The sequence below is a fragment of the Taeniopygia guttata genome, chromosome 21 (genome assembly GCF_048771995.1).
Source record: "Taeniopygia guttata chromosome 21, bTaeGut7.mat, whole genome shotgun sequence".
Classification (NCBI taxonomy): domain Eukaryota; kingdom Metazoa; phylum Chordata; class Aves; order Passeriformes; family Estrildidae; genus Taeniopygia; species Taeniopygia guttata.
In genome coordinates, this window is record NC_133046.1 from 4,891,387 (window position 1) to 4,912,743 (window position 21,357).

Sequence of the window (21,357 nt, forward strand, 5' to 3'; positions counted from 1 at the left end):
ATTTCATGTTATGATTCTTCTCCCATTATATTAATATTACCATGCTGATCCATAAGCAAAATGAAATATAAAAAGACACTCTTTTTCTCATTTTGAATAATAAAACTTGAAGTTAGAGTTCCCACAGCAGCTGTAACTCAACCTTAATATGCAAATACATTAGAGGCAGGGAAATTAACACCCAATACAGCAACAGAATATGTGTGAGGGAACTATGCTACTGGTTGAAATCCCATAGATGTGAAACATTTCATGTCTGTTTGTGACAAGATGTCACACACAAAAAAGAAGCTATCTCAAAGATTATGATCTTTCTGGATATAAATGGAATTCAGCCTTGCAATGTGCAGAATCACTTTACTGAGGTGGTGTTACCTTTATTGTTGGACTCCACTGATTTTAAAGATGTCGAGGCTCAAGAAAGTGCCCTGGGCACATGTGTGTGAGCTTCTCTGTTGTGCAGAGCAGTTGGGGTGACCCAGAACCACACAGGGAAGGGTCTGACATGTCCCCAGACCAGTCCCCCATGCACCATCTACCAGACCACCAAGCTGGAAGAATCATTAGAGGATCTACTGCATTCATATACTCAATATGCCATCCATTTCACCTCTTCCAGGCCTATATGTCACTCCTCTTTTCAGCTGAACTTCTTGCTGGATGTGTTTCAAAGAGAAACACAGATATCTCCAGATATCTCCAGATACCTCCATACCTTTGAACACTTGTTCCAAAGCAGAGCTAGTCAGGAATGCTACAGACTTTCTCACTGGAGGGTAGTTATTAAGTTAATAATATATTAATAACCTGTGAGATGTAAGATTGGAACAAGCCCAGCATCTTTCCTCTTTACTGGCCCTTCCCTTTGGGATTTAACTAACCCATCTTGGCACAGCTCTCCTTCTTTTCCCTGGGAAAAACAGGTCAAACACAAGTTGCTAAATCTCCTGAGCTGAGGTGCCTTGCCTTTAGCCTGATGTAAATCAAAGCTGCAAAGGCTGAATGCCCTTGTGCCATGAATCATGTTTATCAAAATACGAAACAAAGAAAGAAGAAAACAAAGGAAAAGGGAAAGAGAAGAGAAAACAATAAAGGAAAAGACTAACAGAAGAGTGAAAGGGATGGATATAGATAGACCCATTAATTTGCCTCTGTTTGTTCTGGGGTTTAAACAACAAGCCTCTGTGTCTCTGGTTTATCTTGGTTCCTCAGCTGTGAAACGTGCTGTGCTCCAGTGTTTTCTGAGCTTTAGAGATTTGCTGGGGAGCTGGGAATGAAGCAAGAGGCTCAGCAAACAGAGATAGCAGAGGCAGCCTCATACATCACATTCAGAGGAAATTCATTCCTTTCAGCACTGCCCATGGGTGAAATTACATTATATTCTGTTTGGATAATTGGATGTCAAATACCACCCAACCTGTTAGGGGATGGAATTTCCTTCCATAACGATGCTGTTAGCTGCACCCCAGGACAAACAGCACAAGGATGGGTTCCATGGAGCATAGAGGGAAAAGTAAGGACACACAGGAGCTGGATCCAAGCTCTTCTCATTCCAAACTGGACCTCTCAGGGTCAGGTTAGTGATGGAGGGGGTGAAAGAACATATAGAACAAGAATGAGATGAAGAAATAAAAAGGGAAAGGAGCAAATCTAACAGGAGAGAAAAGGAGGAGAAGAAGAAGGGAAAACTGATTAATTTGGGGATTTTTTTTTTCCCCAGCAAACACAAAGCATTTTCTTCTTAAATTGTGAGATGGGCTGCACAGGTCTTTTAGCTAGAAATTCACTGTGGGGACAAGCCTGTCCCACTGGGCAGGGGCAGGTCACATAACATCTGCCTGGGAATCCTGCAAGAATAAAGCAGTTTGCTTTGATCTCACTCACTGAGGATCAGAGATATTCCAAGACTCCCAGCCATGCCTTGCTACCTTTTATATTCACCATTTACCTACATTTTGAATAAAACACCCTCAAGTCCCCCTCATTGTGTCCTTTCTTGTCCATCACCTCACTCCAGCTTATTGATGGCTTTTTAATAGCACAGTTAGAGCTGTCACACAAGTCAGAGGACAATTTCATGTGTCACATTGTCTCAGTGCATCCTGGGAACTCCATCTGGCTCAAGCAAACTTATTTTATCGAAATAATCTCTCCTCCTCGCTAGTTATTGAGCTGTCTTGGCTCAGTGGCCTCGCTCAATATCAATTTTTCATGCTTAATAATTAGTGCAAAGAATAGAGTTTCATTGAATAAGTGTTTAATGTCATACATGATTAGGAGACACAAAGATGACCTAACTAGGAATTCAGTCTGGGGCCTACAAAAAGATGTTAGCCTTTTTTTTTTCCACCTGAGGTGTGCTGCTCCCCTCTGCAATGAACTCCTTCAGAAATCTATGTTACTATTAGTTGATTGCAACAATTGCTGCAATTCTCCTCTTGAGAAGAGTTGCCAGGTTTGGAAGGAAGCACAGACAGGCAAATATCCAGTTTCACTGCTGCCTTTAAATGTCAGCGTGATGATGTCTTGGTCCCAAACCACAGGCTCATTTCCCAAAGAGAGCAAAAATCAAGAAACTACTTGCCACAGTGAGTTTCAGATAAGCTAGAGAAGCAAACCAGGCAGCACAGAGTCATTTGTTTGCCTGGCTGCTTGTCTCTATTTATCTACCCATATATTTAATGTTACCTACTTACCTATTTGTGCACCCAGCGCTGTCAGCCCTTCCTGTCAGGATGTTTGTGGACTTGGTGGATGCCCCCTTTGAAATGTATGGGAAACGAAATTCACATTAAAAAGTCAAGCCAACAAATATATTTAGGAATGAAGATGAGAGACAGCACCTAATTGTTCTGGGGGTCTTTGAAGAGATTTTTCCATGGCAAGTTAAATTGAGTGCTTCCAGTTCTAGGATTACCATCCTGACCAATTTTCCTTCCTCTGCATATTTACCTGGCTACAAGTGCTCTGCAAATGGTTGTGCCCTTCATGTTCACAGTGACTGAAATCATACCTTAAAATATTTCCTACAAAAGTGATTCTTCCCACTTAAAATTCACTAACACACCAATCTATGGCATCTTCAGATATATCACACACTGCTCTGAGGAGTGATAACAAAAAATTTGCTCAATGAAACCTATTTTCCTCCTTTTCTCTGGTTCCATCATCCCTCTTCTCACAGAGCGTTTCTCAGGATCCTTTAATGGGATTTGGAGAACATTTGATAGGAGCTGTCAGCCCCTTACACCTGCACACAGTGCACACTCTGCTCTTCCCCACAAACCTACACACCAATCTATCCTCTGCAAGACATATTTAATTTTCTGGAACTTCTGAGCAGCCAGCTTGTCCCAGAAGAAAAAGTGACTAGATGAGAAATGTGTTTCCTGTTCACAGTGATATTTTATGTGCAAGAGATCGATTTGCTATGATAGCCACCAACTTCCACATCTGGAAACCTGGCAGAGCCTTGAACAGCCTCATGTACCTGCTCAAAATATGTCTGTAAATACAGAGAACTGTTCCTCAGCCTGGGGAATAAAGCAGCAGAAACCTCAGCTCACCTCTGTGCATGTTAGTTGGGTATGTGGGTGTTTCTGTCAATAAGCTACAGGAGATCTAGACACTCAGCACCTTCCTCCAGGCCACAAATACTTAATTTTTAATGAAACAACTGGGAGCCTTTTTATTTTGACAATTCTCCTCAGCCCCTATGCTGCTGCAGCAGCAGGAGGGAAGTCAGGGGTAGCAGAACACATCAGGGCTAGCCCAGATTATCAAAGTGAGCTTCAGCTTCAGAAGAAACCCAGGCAGTAGAGACCTCTCTAGGAAAAAAATAAATCTTGATTTCTCAGCTGCTTTAGGGTCCCTGGCCAGAACTAACAGCAGTCTGCATCCTGAACAGGATAATTTCAGAAGACTTTCATCAGCTGTTTCTTCTCCACTTCCTTTTCATACTCTGTATTATTCCTGCTGGGATATCTCCAGAACAGCAAGATGGTTTCTTCCTTTCTAACCTGAGAGATGCAGTGAGGAACTATGCATGCAGGCACTAAAAAGAAAAATCACTGGGATGAATTAGGGATTTTATTTCATTATTTATTTGTGGGAGTGAGAAACTTACTGCAAATATATTGCCCATGGTAATGAAACACAATTACCTATTCTTCTCCATCTCAGATGAGAACAAAGAAGCCTGGAAGTCTTTGGAAGGTGAAGGTAAATTAAAATCAGATTCAAAGAAAAAGGAGAAAAAGAGCTCTGAAAGGAGTGGAGGGACTGTAAGCCTATTTTGCTTTTTATTTCTCTATTAAAATCAGACATTATTTCAGAGGCTCCCAGCCCTAGCAGATAATTAATGAAATTAAGGTGAGGACTTGCTGCTCAATATTTGCTCATGCTACAAGGGAAAGAAGCAGTGCCAAAACCACCTGGAATTTTAAGGGAAATAAATCAGGAAAGAGAGGTGTCTCAATTACTCAGACTACAGAGGGAAATGTACCTCTTTTTACAATAGAGGCAAAAATTAAAGGTAAAGTAAAGGTAAAAATTCATTGGTTTTCAAAGCCACCCACTGCCAGTGCCCAGCTTTGCAGTGGTTAAAGTACTGGGGAAGTTTTTAAGGAACTCTGGGACTGCAGATAACTGTGGAGGTTGGGCAGTTTTCTTATCTCTTCCAAGAACAATGTCTCCCTCCGGGGAGATATCTTCTGTTAATGGGCCATTAATGACTCACTGCATGACTGGGAAAATTCCATCATCCCATTGTGAGATGCTCCACCCAGAGGGAGGAGCCAAGCAGCCCTACCTGCATAAAATCAGCATTTTTGGGACAGCAGGGCAGCCCTTCGCTGGATTCCCAGAGGAGCAGTTTCTTCCCTGCTGGATTCCCAGAGGAAGACCAGGCCCATCTACTCCATCACCAGACCTTCAGAGAAAACTCCACCCTTCTCCAGATCCCCGCTCCAGCAGCATTTCATCTGCCACTGCAGGAGGAGCAGCCACCATTTCACTGGACTGTTACCAACACCCTGACTCCTCAGGGTGTCAGGTTTCTGACTCTATCACTACTTTTGTTTGTACTAATTACATTTTTTTAAATTTTTTATTTAGTTTTTTTCCTAGTAAATAACTGTTATTCCCATTCCCATACCTTTGCCTGAGAGCCTTTTAATTTTGAAATTGGGGTAATTCGGAGGGAGGGGGTTTACCTTTTCCATTTCACAGGAGGCTCTTGCCTTCCTTCACAGACTCCTGTCTTTTCAAACCAAGACATGTTTCTATAACAGATTTTTCTATCATGTTGCACATAACAAAATGTGTTTCAGAATGCCACAAAACATCTGAAATGCCTGGCTAGCTCTTCATATCCTGGAAGCATCACTGTACTTGCACAAATTGATTTGAAAATGTGTGATCCCAGGGTTCTTTCTCACAAAAGGCCTATAAAGAGGTTAGTTTGGAGAAATAGCCTGAAGAATATTTACGCAACCACCTCAGACTGAGGAGCCCTGACACTGCCTCAGGTCAGGCCTTCAAAACATTGTTATGCCTCCATCTGTACAACAGGTAATGACAGCTCTGTTTTGTAAAGTTATTCTTTGGCTAAACTAATAGAACATGAGATGTCTGTATAACTGTAATTGCAAATAAATCTCAGTGGCTTTTTAAAATTAGAATTTAAAAACTCAGAGGATTTTAGCAGCAGTATTAGTATTACCACTATGGCCAAGGCCCTTTGCATAGTCGGTGCCCAAATCCTGTAGCTCTAATAATCAAGGGAATGTTTCCTCTTTGAGCTGTAATATTTCTTGCCTTTTAGGATTTATCTCTGACAATAATTAAGTCTCATAAGGATGAAACTTAAATGAGCAGTAGCCTTTGGGGATGGTATTAGTGTGCTAACTGTTTGTGGTTTAAATATTAATGTCAAAGTGTAATTAGCATCCGCTAATTTTCAGGCTTGTGTTTGAAAACACATTGAGCTGAGCAGGAAGAATGAGCTGTACCAGTTGGAAGCTTTTAGAGCCAGAACAATTCTCAACCAGCAAAGGGCAGAAGGAGACACACTTAGTGGGTATTCTTTCTGCAATCCCAGTGTGTGGTGGCTTCCCACTGCTGGCTGACTCCAGGCAGAGCTCCTATCCTACCTCCTTCACCTGCCTCAACAGCAGCAACACTGATATCTCCTCTTAGGGGATGATGTGTGTCTACTTTACCATTGCAATGCAAGCTACAGCTGCATCCCAGGGGAAAAAGCCTCATCAAACTGAATGCCACTGTCCTTTTCTCTTTGCAGCTATTTGCTGATTCCCTGGAGGCTGAGCAAGGATCCTGTGAGGTTCCCAACTGTGGAAATCCAGGGCTTCCCTCTGGCTGCCCTGGCAGGTCTGGGACCCTGGCAGGGGTCAGGAACCCCCCTGGACAGAGCCCCCAGAGACACTGGCTGTGATCTCTGTCCATGGAGAGGAGTTTTCAATCTTACAGGATCAGTTACAAGCTCAGAGTGTTTGATATAAGTAATAATTAAGTGTGGCACAGGTGCAAAAGTAAAATTTTAGGATTCTAGATTAGGGGTTCAAAGGGGACAAGATGGAGGAAATTGGGAGTGTCTTGTCCTTTTTCTCCTTCTTCATGCCCTCCATGTTTCACTGCGGTGTTGGCATTTTTCTGTAGGTTTAGGCTGGGAACACACTATTGCCACATTATTGTAAATCCAGCACAGGTAGTTTCTGGTATTTAATGTTTGTACCATCCCACTGAGGGCAGAGCCCCACACGCTGCCCTGCAGGACAGAGCTGCGGCAGGGCAGCAGAACATGTTAGAGATAAACAGAATAAACAACCTTGAAACCAGCACAGATGAATTATGGCTTCTGCTTTGGCAATGGGGCAGAAGGACAGAGACTTTCTACAATCTCAGAATCATCAATACCACAGATTCCAACACCCAATATCCCTCTGGGTATGAGTGAGGAAGCACAGAACTGTTAGTTCACTTACCACATTTGGGCTCTCTATGTGAAGTCTTGTACACTGCTGGAATTCTCAGGGACATTCAACATCTGGCAGATTGGAACTTGTAGAAGAAGAGTGTACAAAGTATAGGGATAGGGAGAGCAGGAAAGCTGGGTGGTGGTGAATGCCTGTTAGGTTTGGGATGGGAGAGAAGGATTCTTGAAAGGGAAAGGCTGCACTGCAGTGGAGCTACGAATTGTGAGCAAAACACAGTAACACTCTACTCTCCCTCTAGGTCTTGAGCTTGAAACAGGAAGAGGCTGTAAGTCACCACCACTTCACATCTGTTCATTTCAGAAAGAATTCAGACATTTCAAACAGAACAGAAAAGTCAAGGCACAGAAAGTGAAAAGAAGGCATGAAACAGAGCTGACTTCATGAGGCTGGTTTAACCTGGCCACTTGTTATAAGTAATAATGACATATAAGATATTCCCACTACTCCCAAACTTTTGTGTAATGTCAAAAGTGTGGACAGGAGGAGAAAAAACAAAGTAATGCAAACAAATCTTGCTGAGTGTGATCTAGATTTAATTCCTTTTTTCTATACACAGCTACCCTGATCCTCCAGGGATGACCTCTCTCCAAACAATGTTGTCCCTGTTCAAAACCTCCTTTCATTAGAAATTATCTTTGTGCCCTGGGTATGATCAGGTGATCTCTATACCTTCTCAGACCTCTGCACAATAGATGACAGATGAAAGATGATTTCTCTGATGCTGCCCTTTGCCTCTGGGGAAGGCAGAGTTCTGAATGGCCAGGGAGGCCTGTGGGCCACAGATAAATCTGTTCAACATCTGTTGTAAATCCCAAGAAATCTAAAGGGATTTGGCAATTTACTCTAGCCAAGGCTTAGATGATCAAAAGAATTTCCTCAAGTCAGCAGCACTTAAGAGGAAAACTAGCCAAAATCTCTAAATGTAGTCCCTCAGCAGGATGAAGCCATTATTCTTTCTATTTGAGTTTATATATCTATATTTTTATAATCTCTCTGAGACAAGGGAGAAGAGAGAAAGGAAAGTAAAGTTTAAGAGCATTGGCTAAGTTTTGCCTTGCTCAGTTTCTGCCCTCAGACACAGCTATCTCCAACCTCCCAGTGACATCAGCCTTCAGAGACTGATCAATTGCTGGGAAAGACTCATTGCCAGTGCCCAAATGACAAAAAAATCTGCCAGAAAAACTGCAAAATTAACTCTGGTTCTAAATAACTAAGGATTAGGTGGATATTTTCTTCCATTAACTGTTTCAGCTGGTTTCTCTCTGCCTTCAATGGAGGGATCATACCTTCAGCTGGTTTGGGGTGGGACACTGCACCCATGTTCAGGCAATTTGGTCTCTTGGGTTCCATTTCTGCCTTTCTTCTGGCACTATTTAAGATATCCCAGAAACCTGGTGTATGTTTTATGAGTGTCTCAGTTTAGGGCAAATTTAGGAGAAAACTTCCAGAAAGGCTCCCCCCCACAAGAAAGCTGTCTTTCTTTTTGCTTCTTCCATACGTCTTCAAACTCTCTCTCCACACTTATATTTGTTTATTCATTTTAGAACATCTTTCTTTCAAATACAAGTGGCTAAATACTGCTGACCCCAGCAGGAAACAGGGATACAAGGCCAGGTATAAAAGTTGTTGCCTCCAGCACTTGTGGTGGGGTTACTCCTATACTCCTGTGATGGAACATAAAATCAAGAATTCCAATGAGGAAAGTGGACACCATCTCTGATGGGAAGGAGAGAGTGTTTGCCATTGAGCCAAGAAATGAAATCTCCAAACCTTGTTCTAAAGAAAAGGTGAGCATCTTTAAGCCTGCAAAAAGGGAAGCTGCAATACAGAGCTGTTTCAGTCATCAGAGTAAAGAAGGTTCTTGCCATAAATCAGACATATTTTGCTTTCATTGATACTGGTACAAATCCAAGATAAACACCACAATTTCCCTGGGATTACTTCACATTCATGCTGATGCAAATATTATTAAAATGCCATTTTTCACTGTTAAGATGAGAACCCTGCAGCAGCACATCCGCCATGCACCTGCTGCTGCTGTAGCTCCTCATTAGGAATAGGCTCATTGAACGAAGATCAGTAGAGCATTTTAGCAATTCTTGTTCTTTGTTCTCTCTGTCTCTCTCTCCAGGTCTCATTTATAGCCAAGGGAAGGGGAAAGAAACAGCATCAGTAATTTCTGTCTACAATGAAATACAAATTCCTCTTCCCAAGATTCCTTGTGAAATCAGCCCTGGCTAACTGGCTGCTTTCTCTCTTTCATGAGAGTGACAAAACTCCAATAATGACAAATGCATCAGAGAAAATGCTGCTGAAGCTGATGAGTCCATGTATCATTTTGGTGCTCCCAGAGCACAACTGTGACAGAATCACTGGTCTTTACTGGGGGCTCTGGAGAGAGTCCAGAATTATCTTTGCACTGGAGAACATTCCAGATTCCTGCTGAAATAAATGTATTTGCTGCATTCTGCAGGCACTTTCTATATAAATCACAGAGTAAAATCCAGAGTCCCAAGCCTTTCAGTCCAAAAATACAGCATCTGCAGCTAATGCTTAAGCAAAATTCCTTGAGACACTGCCAGAGCAATTCCTTAATCTTGCCTAATTTGATAGGAACAGATGGATGGAAGTGTAGACACACACATACTGCTTTTCAGGTTTCTGCTGGTGATTCCTGAGCATCCCTATTGCTTTAGCAGATGTATCACAGGGGAGACCAAGATTTTCCTTATAAGTTTCATATTATCACAATTTTCTCCTGTCTTAGATCATTTGACACTCCTTCCTATTCTGTAGGATTCCCTGATAGAATCTTCTGAGTACAAACAGCTACAGCTACAATGTTAATTGGTCTTTATGCTGCAAATACTGCCTAACTACACGGTCATTTGCAAGTTCCCTTACATCAGTCATTTAATGATATTTAACATTGTCAAGTAACTACATCAAATTCCGAGTGTTCAGGTCCCCTGACAAAAAAGTAACCCAGAAAACTGAACTAGTCCTACCTATGCCTCGATATGATTCCCACTGGATGTGATCATTGCAGGATTCCACATTCCCTTATCCTATAAAAGTTAGTACTAGCAACTGATTTATCCCTGATTTATTGGCTTCACCTGCCATGCAGCTGGAGTCTGCCTGTAGTGTGAGTGCTTCAGACAAGCTCAGAGTCACAACAGAAGCTCAGATTTTAGTCTGGGCTGCACAAGCTTCCATCCATCCCATTGCACTTCCCTGTGGCTGCCCCCCAGGGCCTCCCACCTGCTGTTGTTACCTAGGAAAGCTAAATTAAAGATGCAATTGTGTTCACTGTGATAGAATGGTAATCCAAGACTTAGATTTGACAAACCCTTCATCCTGCCTGAAGTCCTTTGTATGAAGAGCCCTTTCAACATGATTCTCCTTGGTTCTGTTTTGATTCTTATGGAACTGGACTTTACAGATTGTTTCAGTGGTACAAAGGAGAACAGATGGTTTTCAAGCCCAGTTCCTGCCACAGATAGAAGCATATTACTTCTTCAGCTCCTTGCATGCAATTTATTTGACTACCAGGATGTTCTTGACAGGATCATCTGATGACCTCCCTAATTGTGGCTTTGGAATCTCTTTTAAAGATGTGTCTAGAAGCTGCAGCAGTTGAGGATGGCAGAATTGCATCTCCCCATGCTCACTCCTATTTGTCTCCACTGTAAAAACACAAGTACACCCCTCACCTGGTCACTCTGTGCCTGCTACCATCACTTTGGGGATAATGAGAATGCCACATCCCCAGGGATATGGGAAAGGCAAAATTTGTCAGGACTCAGCAGAACGTGTTTTCTGTTGTTGCTGCTTCTGACTCTACTGCATTTCTGAATTAGGAAAATGTATTCAGGGAGTCTTTTATCCATTTTTCAGGCCTGCAGTGAATTTGTACAGTCCCACCAGAGACTCACATGCCATTGTCAGTAACCAGGAGACACAGCTTAATACCTCAGAGATCTCAGTGCAGCACAGGGAACCACTCTGGCTGTTGGCCACAGTTCTGAAAGGATAATAATGGGAAAAAAATGTGCTTGCTACAGGACTGTAGACCTAAGGGAGTCAAAATTCTATTGATCCCAGCCCATCTTGTTCTCATTACAATCTGCTCTGCCACTAACATTAGGAGTTTTGACAAGATCCATTGTTATTAACGGGATAAATACATCTTTAGGTGGCATAAATCAGCAGCATTTGCTATGCCAATTTATAGCAACTGCAAATATAGACATGTGTTATGTGCAGAGAAATAGTATACAGGGTCAATATGGAAAGCTCCAGTATGGGTAAGGCTTGAAGAGCATTTGTTTAACTAATCAGCTGCACTGTGCAATCAGTGTCTATTTTTCCTCTCATAAATTGGCATGCATGAGGGAAAGAATGATTGTTAAATACTCATAACAGCAGGTTTTAACAACTGCAGATTTGAGACAAAAAAAAAAAAAAAAAAAGAAACCCAAGCACAAATAAAGCTTCCCAGCTGCATTTTTTCCCCCTTCCAGTTGAATAAATAATTGCCTTTGATTCATAGAATAAATATAAAACTCCTCAGAAATTGCAACTCAACGAAGGACCAAAGAAGTCTGGTACTTTCAGAAGGAATTCCTCAAGAAACAGCATATGTAGAAGACAATGAATTATATATTTTTCTCATTTCCTCTGTGTGACAGACAACTAAAAATCTGGAATAACAAAGTAAAGAAATAGATATTTAATTAATAAACTGAATGAAGAGACCAGAGCATGACAGAATAGCAGATGCTTCACTCTGGAGTCCTGAATAAAAGATAAAATACAGCAAGACATTACCCAATCATCTCCACTGTAGTTCAACTTCTAAAACAGGTCTGCATGCTACAGCTTTACTAAGAGCACTGAATAAAATAGCACAAATACTTGAGAGAAGGGATCACCATGAGAGAAGGAAGTAAAAAGCAAGATGACAGTGTCAAACAGAAAAATAAAAACACTGCATGGTTTGAAGCTGAGCTGGTGCAAGTGTTGGTGCCAACTTAACCATGAAATCCCAGGGCCTTCCAGCTCTAACACCTGTATTTCTTAGGAATATCAAGCTTTAAATCATTGCCAGACTGGGAATTGAGCTTATGACTCAAAGAAAGGATATGACTGCATAATCTTTTTCACCCATCTCCTTGCAAGGTGGTTTCTATTCATTTAACATTCCTTCTTTATTATCTTTATTATCTTTATTATCTTTATTAGCAAACAAAGTGTGAAGTACTTCATATGATCTGTGTGAATTTTTTTTATGAAGGAGGAAAAGAGCATCATAAGACAGATGTGTCAGCTGGGAGATCTGGGAGATTGGCTGTAAGAACTTTAAGGGGATAATTTAAAGGAAACAGTAATCAAGAGAAGTTGAAAGAGTGGAAGAATGTCACAAAAGGAAACAAGCTGCTTTTCTCAGCTGAAGGAACTGGGGTGATATGATTCTCTGAGTCCCAGATTGGCTGCACTGATTATAAACTTTATTCTACAAGGTCCCACAAAGCTTCATTTTTAGAGATTATTATTTACTCCAGATTAAGTAGCCTCATAAATCCTGCCAGCTGGAAAATGGTTTGATTGTTTTAAGAGAAAATTATGTAACCAAGAAAATCCAATCTTTTCCTTTCTGCCTTTTTCCCTCAGTTAAAACATTTTAACAGCAAAGCTGAGTTTTACAAGGAGTGTAACAGACATTAGGTAACACCTGGCACTCACATGACCTCTCAGAATTTTGTGTTCCTGGCAAGGTTTGTTTGTGTTATAGCTCCAGTGCATCATTATTTGACTCCTGCCCAGGCACCAAGTCCCACAGCTTCCCTATTGTGGTGTTAGTAGCTCAAACTGATTAACAGAGAAAATAAACACAGCTTGTCTTACATAAAGGTAAGAAAGCTGAATGGTATAACTCAGTTTTGTTGGCCTCCCTGGAAAAGGAGGGAAAATGTGAGGGTTTTGTCTTTTTAAAAAATGAGGCTCTCAGCATGTTCTGCCTTCCAGCCACACCAAGATGTAAAACAGCCAGGGACAGTGAGAGAGGGAAGGAAATCATGGAGTCCAGCTCATGTGGGAATATAATTCATACAGCACATTCAAATCAACTGGCACGGATACTTGCAATAATAAAGAGGCATTTTGATAAATAGGAAGACAGTATGGACTGGGCTATTTTGAGATTCTATCAGACCTAAAATCCTGCAGTAATCTAGCATGAGTAGGGCAGCATTTCAGCCAGACACTGCAGCACAGAGTCCAAGAGCTTTTGGTTAGCTTGAAGTATGCCTTTCAGAGAGACTGCTAAGGTGAAACCCCCAAGGTCAGAAGATGGAGCAACTTATTGAAACACAGCATACAATACCCTCATCCTGCACAGCACATGAATAAATTGTGAAGCACTTGCCAGCACAGCTGTCTCCATCTCACCCTGGCAGGTGACCCATTGTCCTGAGGGCAAACAGCAAAAGCACAGGTTATGAAAGGCAGTGGAGTCCCTTCCCAAACCTACCTGCCATTCCATTGCCACACTTTTCTGGGACAGTGAGACCTATGTAAACAGAAGGGAGCCAATTAATTGCTGATCTAAGTGGTTCCGTGGAATGTTACTACTTAAAAGCTAATTAAAATAATTAGGGGGCATTTTAATTAAAACATCAACTTTAAATGAATGCAGTAGATATCAAGCCCAGCAGGATGCACAGCTAGCAGATTCCCCTTGGAGGCCTGCTAATTAGTATTTGAAGTGACTGCTAACAATAAATAAAATAATAATATTCCTTTTGGCCTTAGAAATTTTAAGAATCTGGTTCCTTTTTGTCTAATGCATGCTCAAGGCTCAATCCCTATTGCATGCCCAAATAGTTTGAAACAGTATTTCAGGATGTTAGAAGATTAGAAAGCTGTACTAACTCAGACTAAGTATTTTTAATGTTTTGTATCCCTTTAATCTAACAGTCCCTTGCAGCAGAGAGAAAACCACTGAATTCCCAGGAACCACACCACCCACTGGACCACACTGCAGGGCTGCTGTTTTATGCAGCTCATCTGTTCTCATATCAGGACCACTTCCATGAGCAGGTTGCTTATGATCAGAAATTAAAAGAAAACCTTATTTTTTCCTTACTCTGATACCAGAAGTGTTATAGCCTGGGAAAAGTTGTTCCTGGGTGCACATCTGGAGAATCCTGATGTTCCACTGAAAGATACAGAAACCTACACAGAGCTCAAGCCCACCTCTGATGCTGTGCCTCCATCTCCAAAGAGGGAGACACCAGCTTTTGTTACCTTTGAAACTTCTGCAGAGCATTTGCTGTAACACTGCAAAGGATCCAGTTCTGATCTCAGGGGCACTGGTGATGATCTGAAGCATCTCTTGTTCTCTCACTCTGCACAGGCAACACACTGAGTGTGACAGTACCTGCCCAAAGGTAAGACAGCTGCAGGACTTGAGGGGGCATGCTGGTGATTCATCCATTTAAACAGCTCAAACCAGAATTCTCCAACAACTACAGAACGAAATGCTCCATTTCACACAGAAGTTAAGTGCCAGGGAATCCAACACAAGACAGGAAGGTCTCTGCAGTAGAAGAAGATGATCCTCCCAATAGTATGTGCAATACCATGAGGAATAGAAATATCTGTGTTCTCAGAGCTGAGCTGTGCTAATTCCTGAGCTATAGATTGTAAGTTGCCCAAGGGAATGCATTAATTACTTATGAATAAATTGATCTACCTGGATATAATCTGAGATTTGGAAGATCACAGCCAGCCTTTTCCACTGGATTCCCAGAGAAAGACCAGGCCCATCCACACCACCACTGACCTTCAGAGGAAAACTCTTTCCTTCTACAGGATCACAGCTCAACAGAACCACAGCTGGCACTGCAGGAGGGCTGCAGCCACCGCTTCCATCAGACTGCTGCCACCACCCTGACCCACAGGTTTTATTCTGACTCTTGTCAATGGTTTGCCCCAGATGACACCAGGTAAAGATCAGCCCATTCACTGCTGAACACTGTGGCAAGCACATTTCTCTACCTCTCAGGATTTTCATAGAGGAGCACAGAGAGAAATGAAAGAGAAGACAATTTCTAGTTCTGCTCCTTGTTTTTCCCATGTGGAATGTGTTTGGAGAATTGTTTCCCTGGGGTGATGCTTGGTTGAATTCTGGTGAGGATTGTTTGAGCTGATGGCCAATCCAACCCACCTGGGGCTGGACTCTCAGAGAGGGTCACAAGTTGGGTTAGAGATGGAGTCAGAGAAAGTAGTATGTAGTTTTAGTATCCTCCTTTTATATAGTATATTAATGTATTTAACATCGTTATAATAAAGAAATAATTCAGCCTTCTGAATTGAGTCAGACATTGTCATTTCTTCCCATTGGTTTCACCTACATTTACAATAGAACACAACCATTTCCCAGCTGAAACTAATCACTGTTACAGGCAATTCAGGACAACTGTGACTTAGATGTTGTCTTTAATCTCTGTTATCTAAGTCAACATCCTATTCCACAGTGCAACTGAACAGGACGATAACATTTTCCAGCTGCTGGCATACCAGTTGCTGCCATTTCTAGTTCACTTCCATCCAGCCAGGCAGCCAAGGAGCCATCCAGACTCCTGTCCCAGGGACAGCTGCAGTGGAGGAGAGGACACTGACAGGACAGAGCCATCCAGACTCCTGTCCCAGGGACAGGGCACTGACAGGACAGAGTTACACAGATCAGCTGTGCCTTTAGTCCACGGACCTGATGCAGCAGCACCAACTGGGACTGGGACAAAGGTGGGAATGGCCTCGGGCAAAGACAGAAGACACAGTGTTGGTGGCAAGAAGTGAATAGAAAGGGCTGGCCTTGATCTCTGTGCTCTCTGAAGTGCTCCTGCAGGAAAGCTCCAGGATTAGAGGGTAGTAAAAGCACTTGTGGCTTTTGGCCACCAGCTGCTGACTGAATTGATCCAGCTCTGCCCATGGTGATTTGCAGTGCAGGCTCAAGGCACACATGAAATATCAGTTCAACACTACCCTAGAGGGCAGAACATCAATAATTGTACCCAGTGACATCCACAGCAGCAGCTCTTGCTCTAGAGAAGCAATGGCTGAAGGGGAAGCAAAGAACTCATCACTGCAGATCTAAACAAATCTGGATTGCCTTTGCATTTCATTCCAATTTAATAAGATAGTTATTGTTTGTTAAGTATGTGCCAATTGATTACTGCAGCAACATATTTATTGAAGAGGAATAATTCAGCTGAATATGCATATTCTATTCATCTCAATTGAATCAAGCAGATTGAAAGTGATGAAGTGTCACTGAGCACTCATCCCCAGTTCCTATGCACTTTGGAAGAATTTATACAATCTGGAAGACAAGCTGCTCTGTTCCACAGCAACCTGTGACTAGCAGGAAGTATCACCCATGAAGGACTTGAGTGTAAGATGCTGGAAGCCAATTATGAGCCTGCAGACCCTGAAAGCCACAAAACCTTGCTCTGCCAGGAGTCCTTGTAGTGCTGTACAGCAGCTTCTGCCAAGAAAACTTTACAAAGAGTAAAAATAAAAATACACAAAAAGCTCACTCACAAAACTGGAAGCAGAAATCACAAGAACCATTGTTCCCATCCATTTTTTCCAGTAAAAAAGCAAGTTCTTGTTTCCACTAAACTCCACAGAGAGCTGAAAAATCAGGAGGTGTGGCAAAGATCAGCCCTACAAAAGGTGAAGAAAAGGCAGAGTTCTGAGCTTGTGCCAGTTCTGGGAAGGAGATGTGGGGTACGTGGGCATGGGGGAAAATTAGATCTCATTTGATGAATATGAAAAACTAATGATCCTCTTCATGGTGGTCTCTGCACACGAGCAGCTGCAAATTAGAAGACTGCTCCAGCTGGGAAATGTCAATTGTATGGAAATGTCATCTTCATTGCAGAGCTCTCCTGGGGCTGCTGGAAACTACAACTCAACTGCATTAATTTCCATCCCTCTTTCTTGGTCTCATTTTCTTTTATTTTTCAATCTTTTAACCTTTATTAAAAATTTTTGAAACAACCACCTTTTCTGCCTTCAGTAAAAAAATTTATATCTATAAATGTGCAGAAAGGTTAAAGATTTCAATTAGAAAGGTCACTCCAGGATGATTGTGCAGCTGGATTCATATGCTGCCTGCTGTTTGGAAAGTTTAAGATAGCACTGAGTAGCTTCCTGTGCCAGGGCTGACATCTCCAGCTTTTTTAGTCCCAACAAAAATCAACTTTCAGACCTTACTCTTCAAATAGTGCAAAGGTTCACAGATCTCAGGAGGCTTTCAACAGGGAAAACTGTAATTTGAGTTCAAATTGAAGACCAGATTGAGAGGAAAACAAGATGTAAACAGTCAGATGATTCCCAGTAGGGGCCACTACCCTCTCAGAGGTGTGTCTCTATCTGGGGATGCTGGAGCTCTTGACATCTCCAAAACACCCTAATCATGAGACAGAGCTCACTATTAGGCTTATATAACATTGCTGTCTAAGCTCCCACTTCCCACATTCCACAATTCTTTCCCCTACCCTAAACTATACCTTGTTTCATAGAAAAATAGATGAATGTATTCCCTGGTGTAGAAATAAGGGAGAAACAACAAGGTGCACAGGAGTGACAAGCATATGGCTGGTCAGGAGAGAGGGATTAGGTGAATTACAATGGATTTTCACTGTTAATGAACCGTGAAGTGCTTGTGATTGCATCTTGAGGAGATTTATAATTATTCATTGAATCTCGGAAGATAATTAAACTTCATTAAACACAGACATGACAAGCTTACATAGTAAAGAATAAACCCCAGAGCAGGTTCCTTATCAGAAAGGGAAATACCATGTGGGAGATGATAAGGAGAACCAGGGGAAATAGAAGGATTTTTTCACTAAAACCAGTTTTTGGCCAAACAAGAAACTACTGCCCTCAATGTGGCCTTTTCACCTCTTTTCCTTTGTTTTTAAGGGTTCTTTGCTTTGTCTTTCACACACCACCTTTGACTGGCAGTGGATGCTTTATGTGAATGCCACTTCCCTATTCTGCAGCAGTTGCTGTATTAAAATGTTAAGAATGTTTTAGAGCCTTAGGGACTGGTCCTGTTGCATGTTTACCAAAGAGTCTGTGACCTCCAAAGCACAGAGTGGAAGGAGCAGGGCAGCAGCAAGGGGACACTGCAGTGGGGAGATGCAGCTCATCACCACATGGATCAGAATTCCCAAACAGCAGCATTTGTGGTATCAAGGGAATGCATATCTCTTTCAAATATTTTGTTCTTGGCTTGTGACCATGTGAAAATTCAGCCCATATAGTCCATATCTGTGAGGCTGGGGCCTGCATAGAGTAACAATTAATAGCTTCCTGATCTATGGGAGCACTTTGTGGGTAATGAAGAGATAATGCCATAATGACTCAGTGTGTTATGCTCAGCTCTGTCAACTCAGCTGGTCGTGGTCAGTCAATGCATGGTCCCTGTCTGCCTCTCTGGGCTCGGGGATGTTTCAATGAACCTTCATCCTGCAAAACCAAACAAAATCTTGCAAGGCCAGATGTCCCCAGCTTTACTGCCCCCCACTTTTCCTGCAACTATGCAGCAGGAATGCAGTTCTACACAGACAACCTGTGTCAGTTACTGTGGGTTGGCTGTGATTTCTTATGAGCTGGAAATTCTCCTGAGGCCTCAAGAATAAAAATACTGCTAATCTTGTCTGGAAGCATAAGGAACAGGAAGAAAGATTGATTGCTAGGGAATTAAGTGAGAGCTTTGATAGCCTCATAAGCTGTAAGAGCCAAACTGGAGTCATGTGGAATTACAGCAGCATGGACTCCCTCCCTGCATCCTGCCACCCTCTCCTTTTAGGAACAGCACCTTGGGATTCTGAGCATGCAGCTGTCCTGCTTCAGGCTTTATAGGCTACAAGTCATTTTAAGGGGAAATGGAAGAAATGAGCTTCCCACAGATGAGTGTGATAGGAGACTCAGGGACTGACTACAGTGGGAAGGAGCAGGAATTGGCGACCTGTGCCTCACCCCCCACTCTCTGCCTCACCTCATTATAAGGTGTCTCTCCACATTAAGTATAGCATTGCATCCATTTATAATCTGTGAACTCTGTCTCATACACGGGGCAGGAGGGCATGGGGAGAGGAGACAGAAGAAGAAGGGAATAATTATCCACCAAGGACTTGAATCCAATGAGATTTACACCCTTCCTCAGCCATAAATATCTCTGTGAACTCTATAGATAAACACACTTGCTCAGCAGAAGCAAATGCTGCCTGCCAGCCTCCAGCTGCTCAGCCTTCCTGCATTCACCAAGGGTAACCTAATTATCCAAGGGGATGCAGCTTTCTCCACCCCACTCCTCTCCCATTTGCACACAGCAGTGGTGTCTTCATTGGATATCTCATTCACAGTGTGTGTGGTGTCCCAAGAAAGACAAAGATAGTTTTTTCCACTTAGTTGATGCTAATGCTCTGCCTGCCAGCCTTTCATTTTGCAGCACAGCCACATCAGTATATTCCCACACAATTGAAAAATCATCACTCCATCCCTCTCCTTCAGCTCCTCCTCCCAAGTCCAGCTTGCCACACGTAGTGCCTGTGCTGGAGTGGCTCCTGTGACAACAGCAAGACAGGCTGCTCATATACATGACAAAAGAAGATATTTCCACATAGCTTTGACAAAAATCTCCAAGGTCATCACAGGAGCCTTTTAAGGAGCCTCTCTGGTCTCTCTCCCAGTTCTGTCTCCAAGCTGGAGATTCAAACCTCCATGCAAGCCCTCCTGCAAGTCTCAGAGGAGGTGAATCTATGCCCAGATGCTTTGCAGGCAGGGCACAATCTCACCCTTCCCACAAAGAAGGGTGAGAAGCTCACAGGTTTCACACAGCCTGGGCTGAGCACCACCAAAGGGCTCTGCAGTCTTTCCCAGCACTGCAGATCTATTCCACACAAGCAGTTTCTCTGTCCTGACCTTCCTGCTAATATCCCACACTCCAATCCAAACACCTGCACCTCAATGAAATTGAATCAAGATTGCCATGAACTCATCTCCAGCCTCATTTTCCTTCTCCTCTGCCTGATTGTGAGCCTTACCTGTATGACAGCTTCATTACAAGTGACCTTCAGCACTGGCTTTTGTGGGCAAGTGATTTAGAACCAAATTACTGATATATTTCTTTCATCTCCTCCCTCTTACTGAAAGTAGCAATAGCAGCCCTGGAGAGGCTGCCTGAAACAGTGTGCTTTTAACACAGTACAGAGAGGAGAAAGAGAGAAGAAATCCATCCACCATCACAGGCTAACACGAAGGGGCTAAACATTCTTGGAGAAGTGCTGGAACAATTGTGCAATTTATTCCAAGGGTACAGAAGAGTCTGGTTTAGACCAGTCAGGAGACAACTCTTGAGGAGTTGGGGACTCTACTGAGAACAGACAGAGGCAGCTGGAAAAAAAAGGGGCCAGGTGGCTGCTTGGAAGACAGGATCCCTGTGGCACATGGGCAAAGCAGAAGGGAGATGACAATATGGGCCTCATTGTTATGGGCTGGCTTAAATCTCATTGGAAGCAGTGAGAAGAGCAGCTGCCTCTGAGTCGAGCTAAATCAAGGAACAATTAAATGTGTCTGTGTTTGGTACATGCAAAGCAATGCAGGCTGCTCAAAGAAAGACAAGGGTTGATTTGAATTGAGCTGTGATACAGCTTTACTGCAGACCAATGGCTGTGTGTCTGTGAAAGAGAAGAAGAAGAAGAAGATGAAGGAAAAAATAACCAGAGCTAGAGAAGATTATCAAGAAATGTCAGAATAAGCAGGGAAAACTTGAAAAAATGTCAAAGAGATGGTAATGGAGAGCAGAGTTGTTAAAGAGACCTCTGCCTCCTACCAGGCACTAACAGCCAGGGGGATTTAAAAGCAGAGGATGTGGGGAGCCAGGAGTGGGGAGGGAGGCCCTGCTCCCACCGACTGAAGAGTTTTCCACCATCAGAGCCTAACACATAACAGAACGCACCAGCAGCAGATCCTTGAGTGAGTGTCCAGATCAAAGACTTGAAAACCTTGATCCACCTATGAGGCACTCCTTCTTTTCAGCAGCAGCATCCCCAGTTAGCCAACAGCTCCTGAGCAAGACTGCTGTATGATGAACCACAAAAAAGAGAATCTCTGTGATTCTTCACCCATGTAGCTCAGGAGCAGAGGGCAGAGACACACTGAACCATTCACAGAACGAAACCATAGCAGGCTGTTTCAGCACAACCATTTCAGTAGAGTGACTTAGAAGATGAGAAAAGTTTAATTTACCAGCACA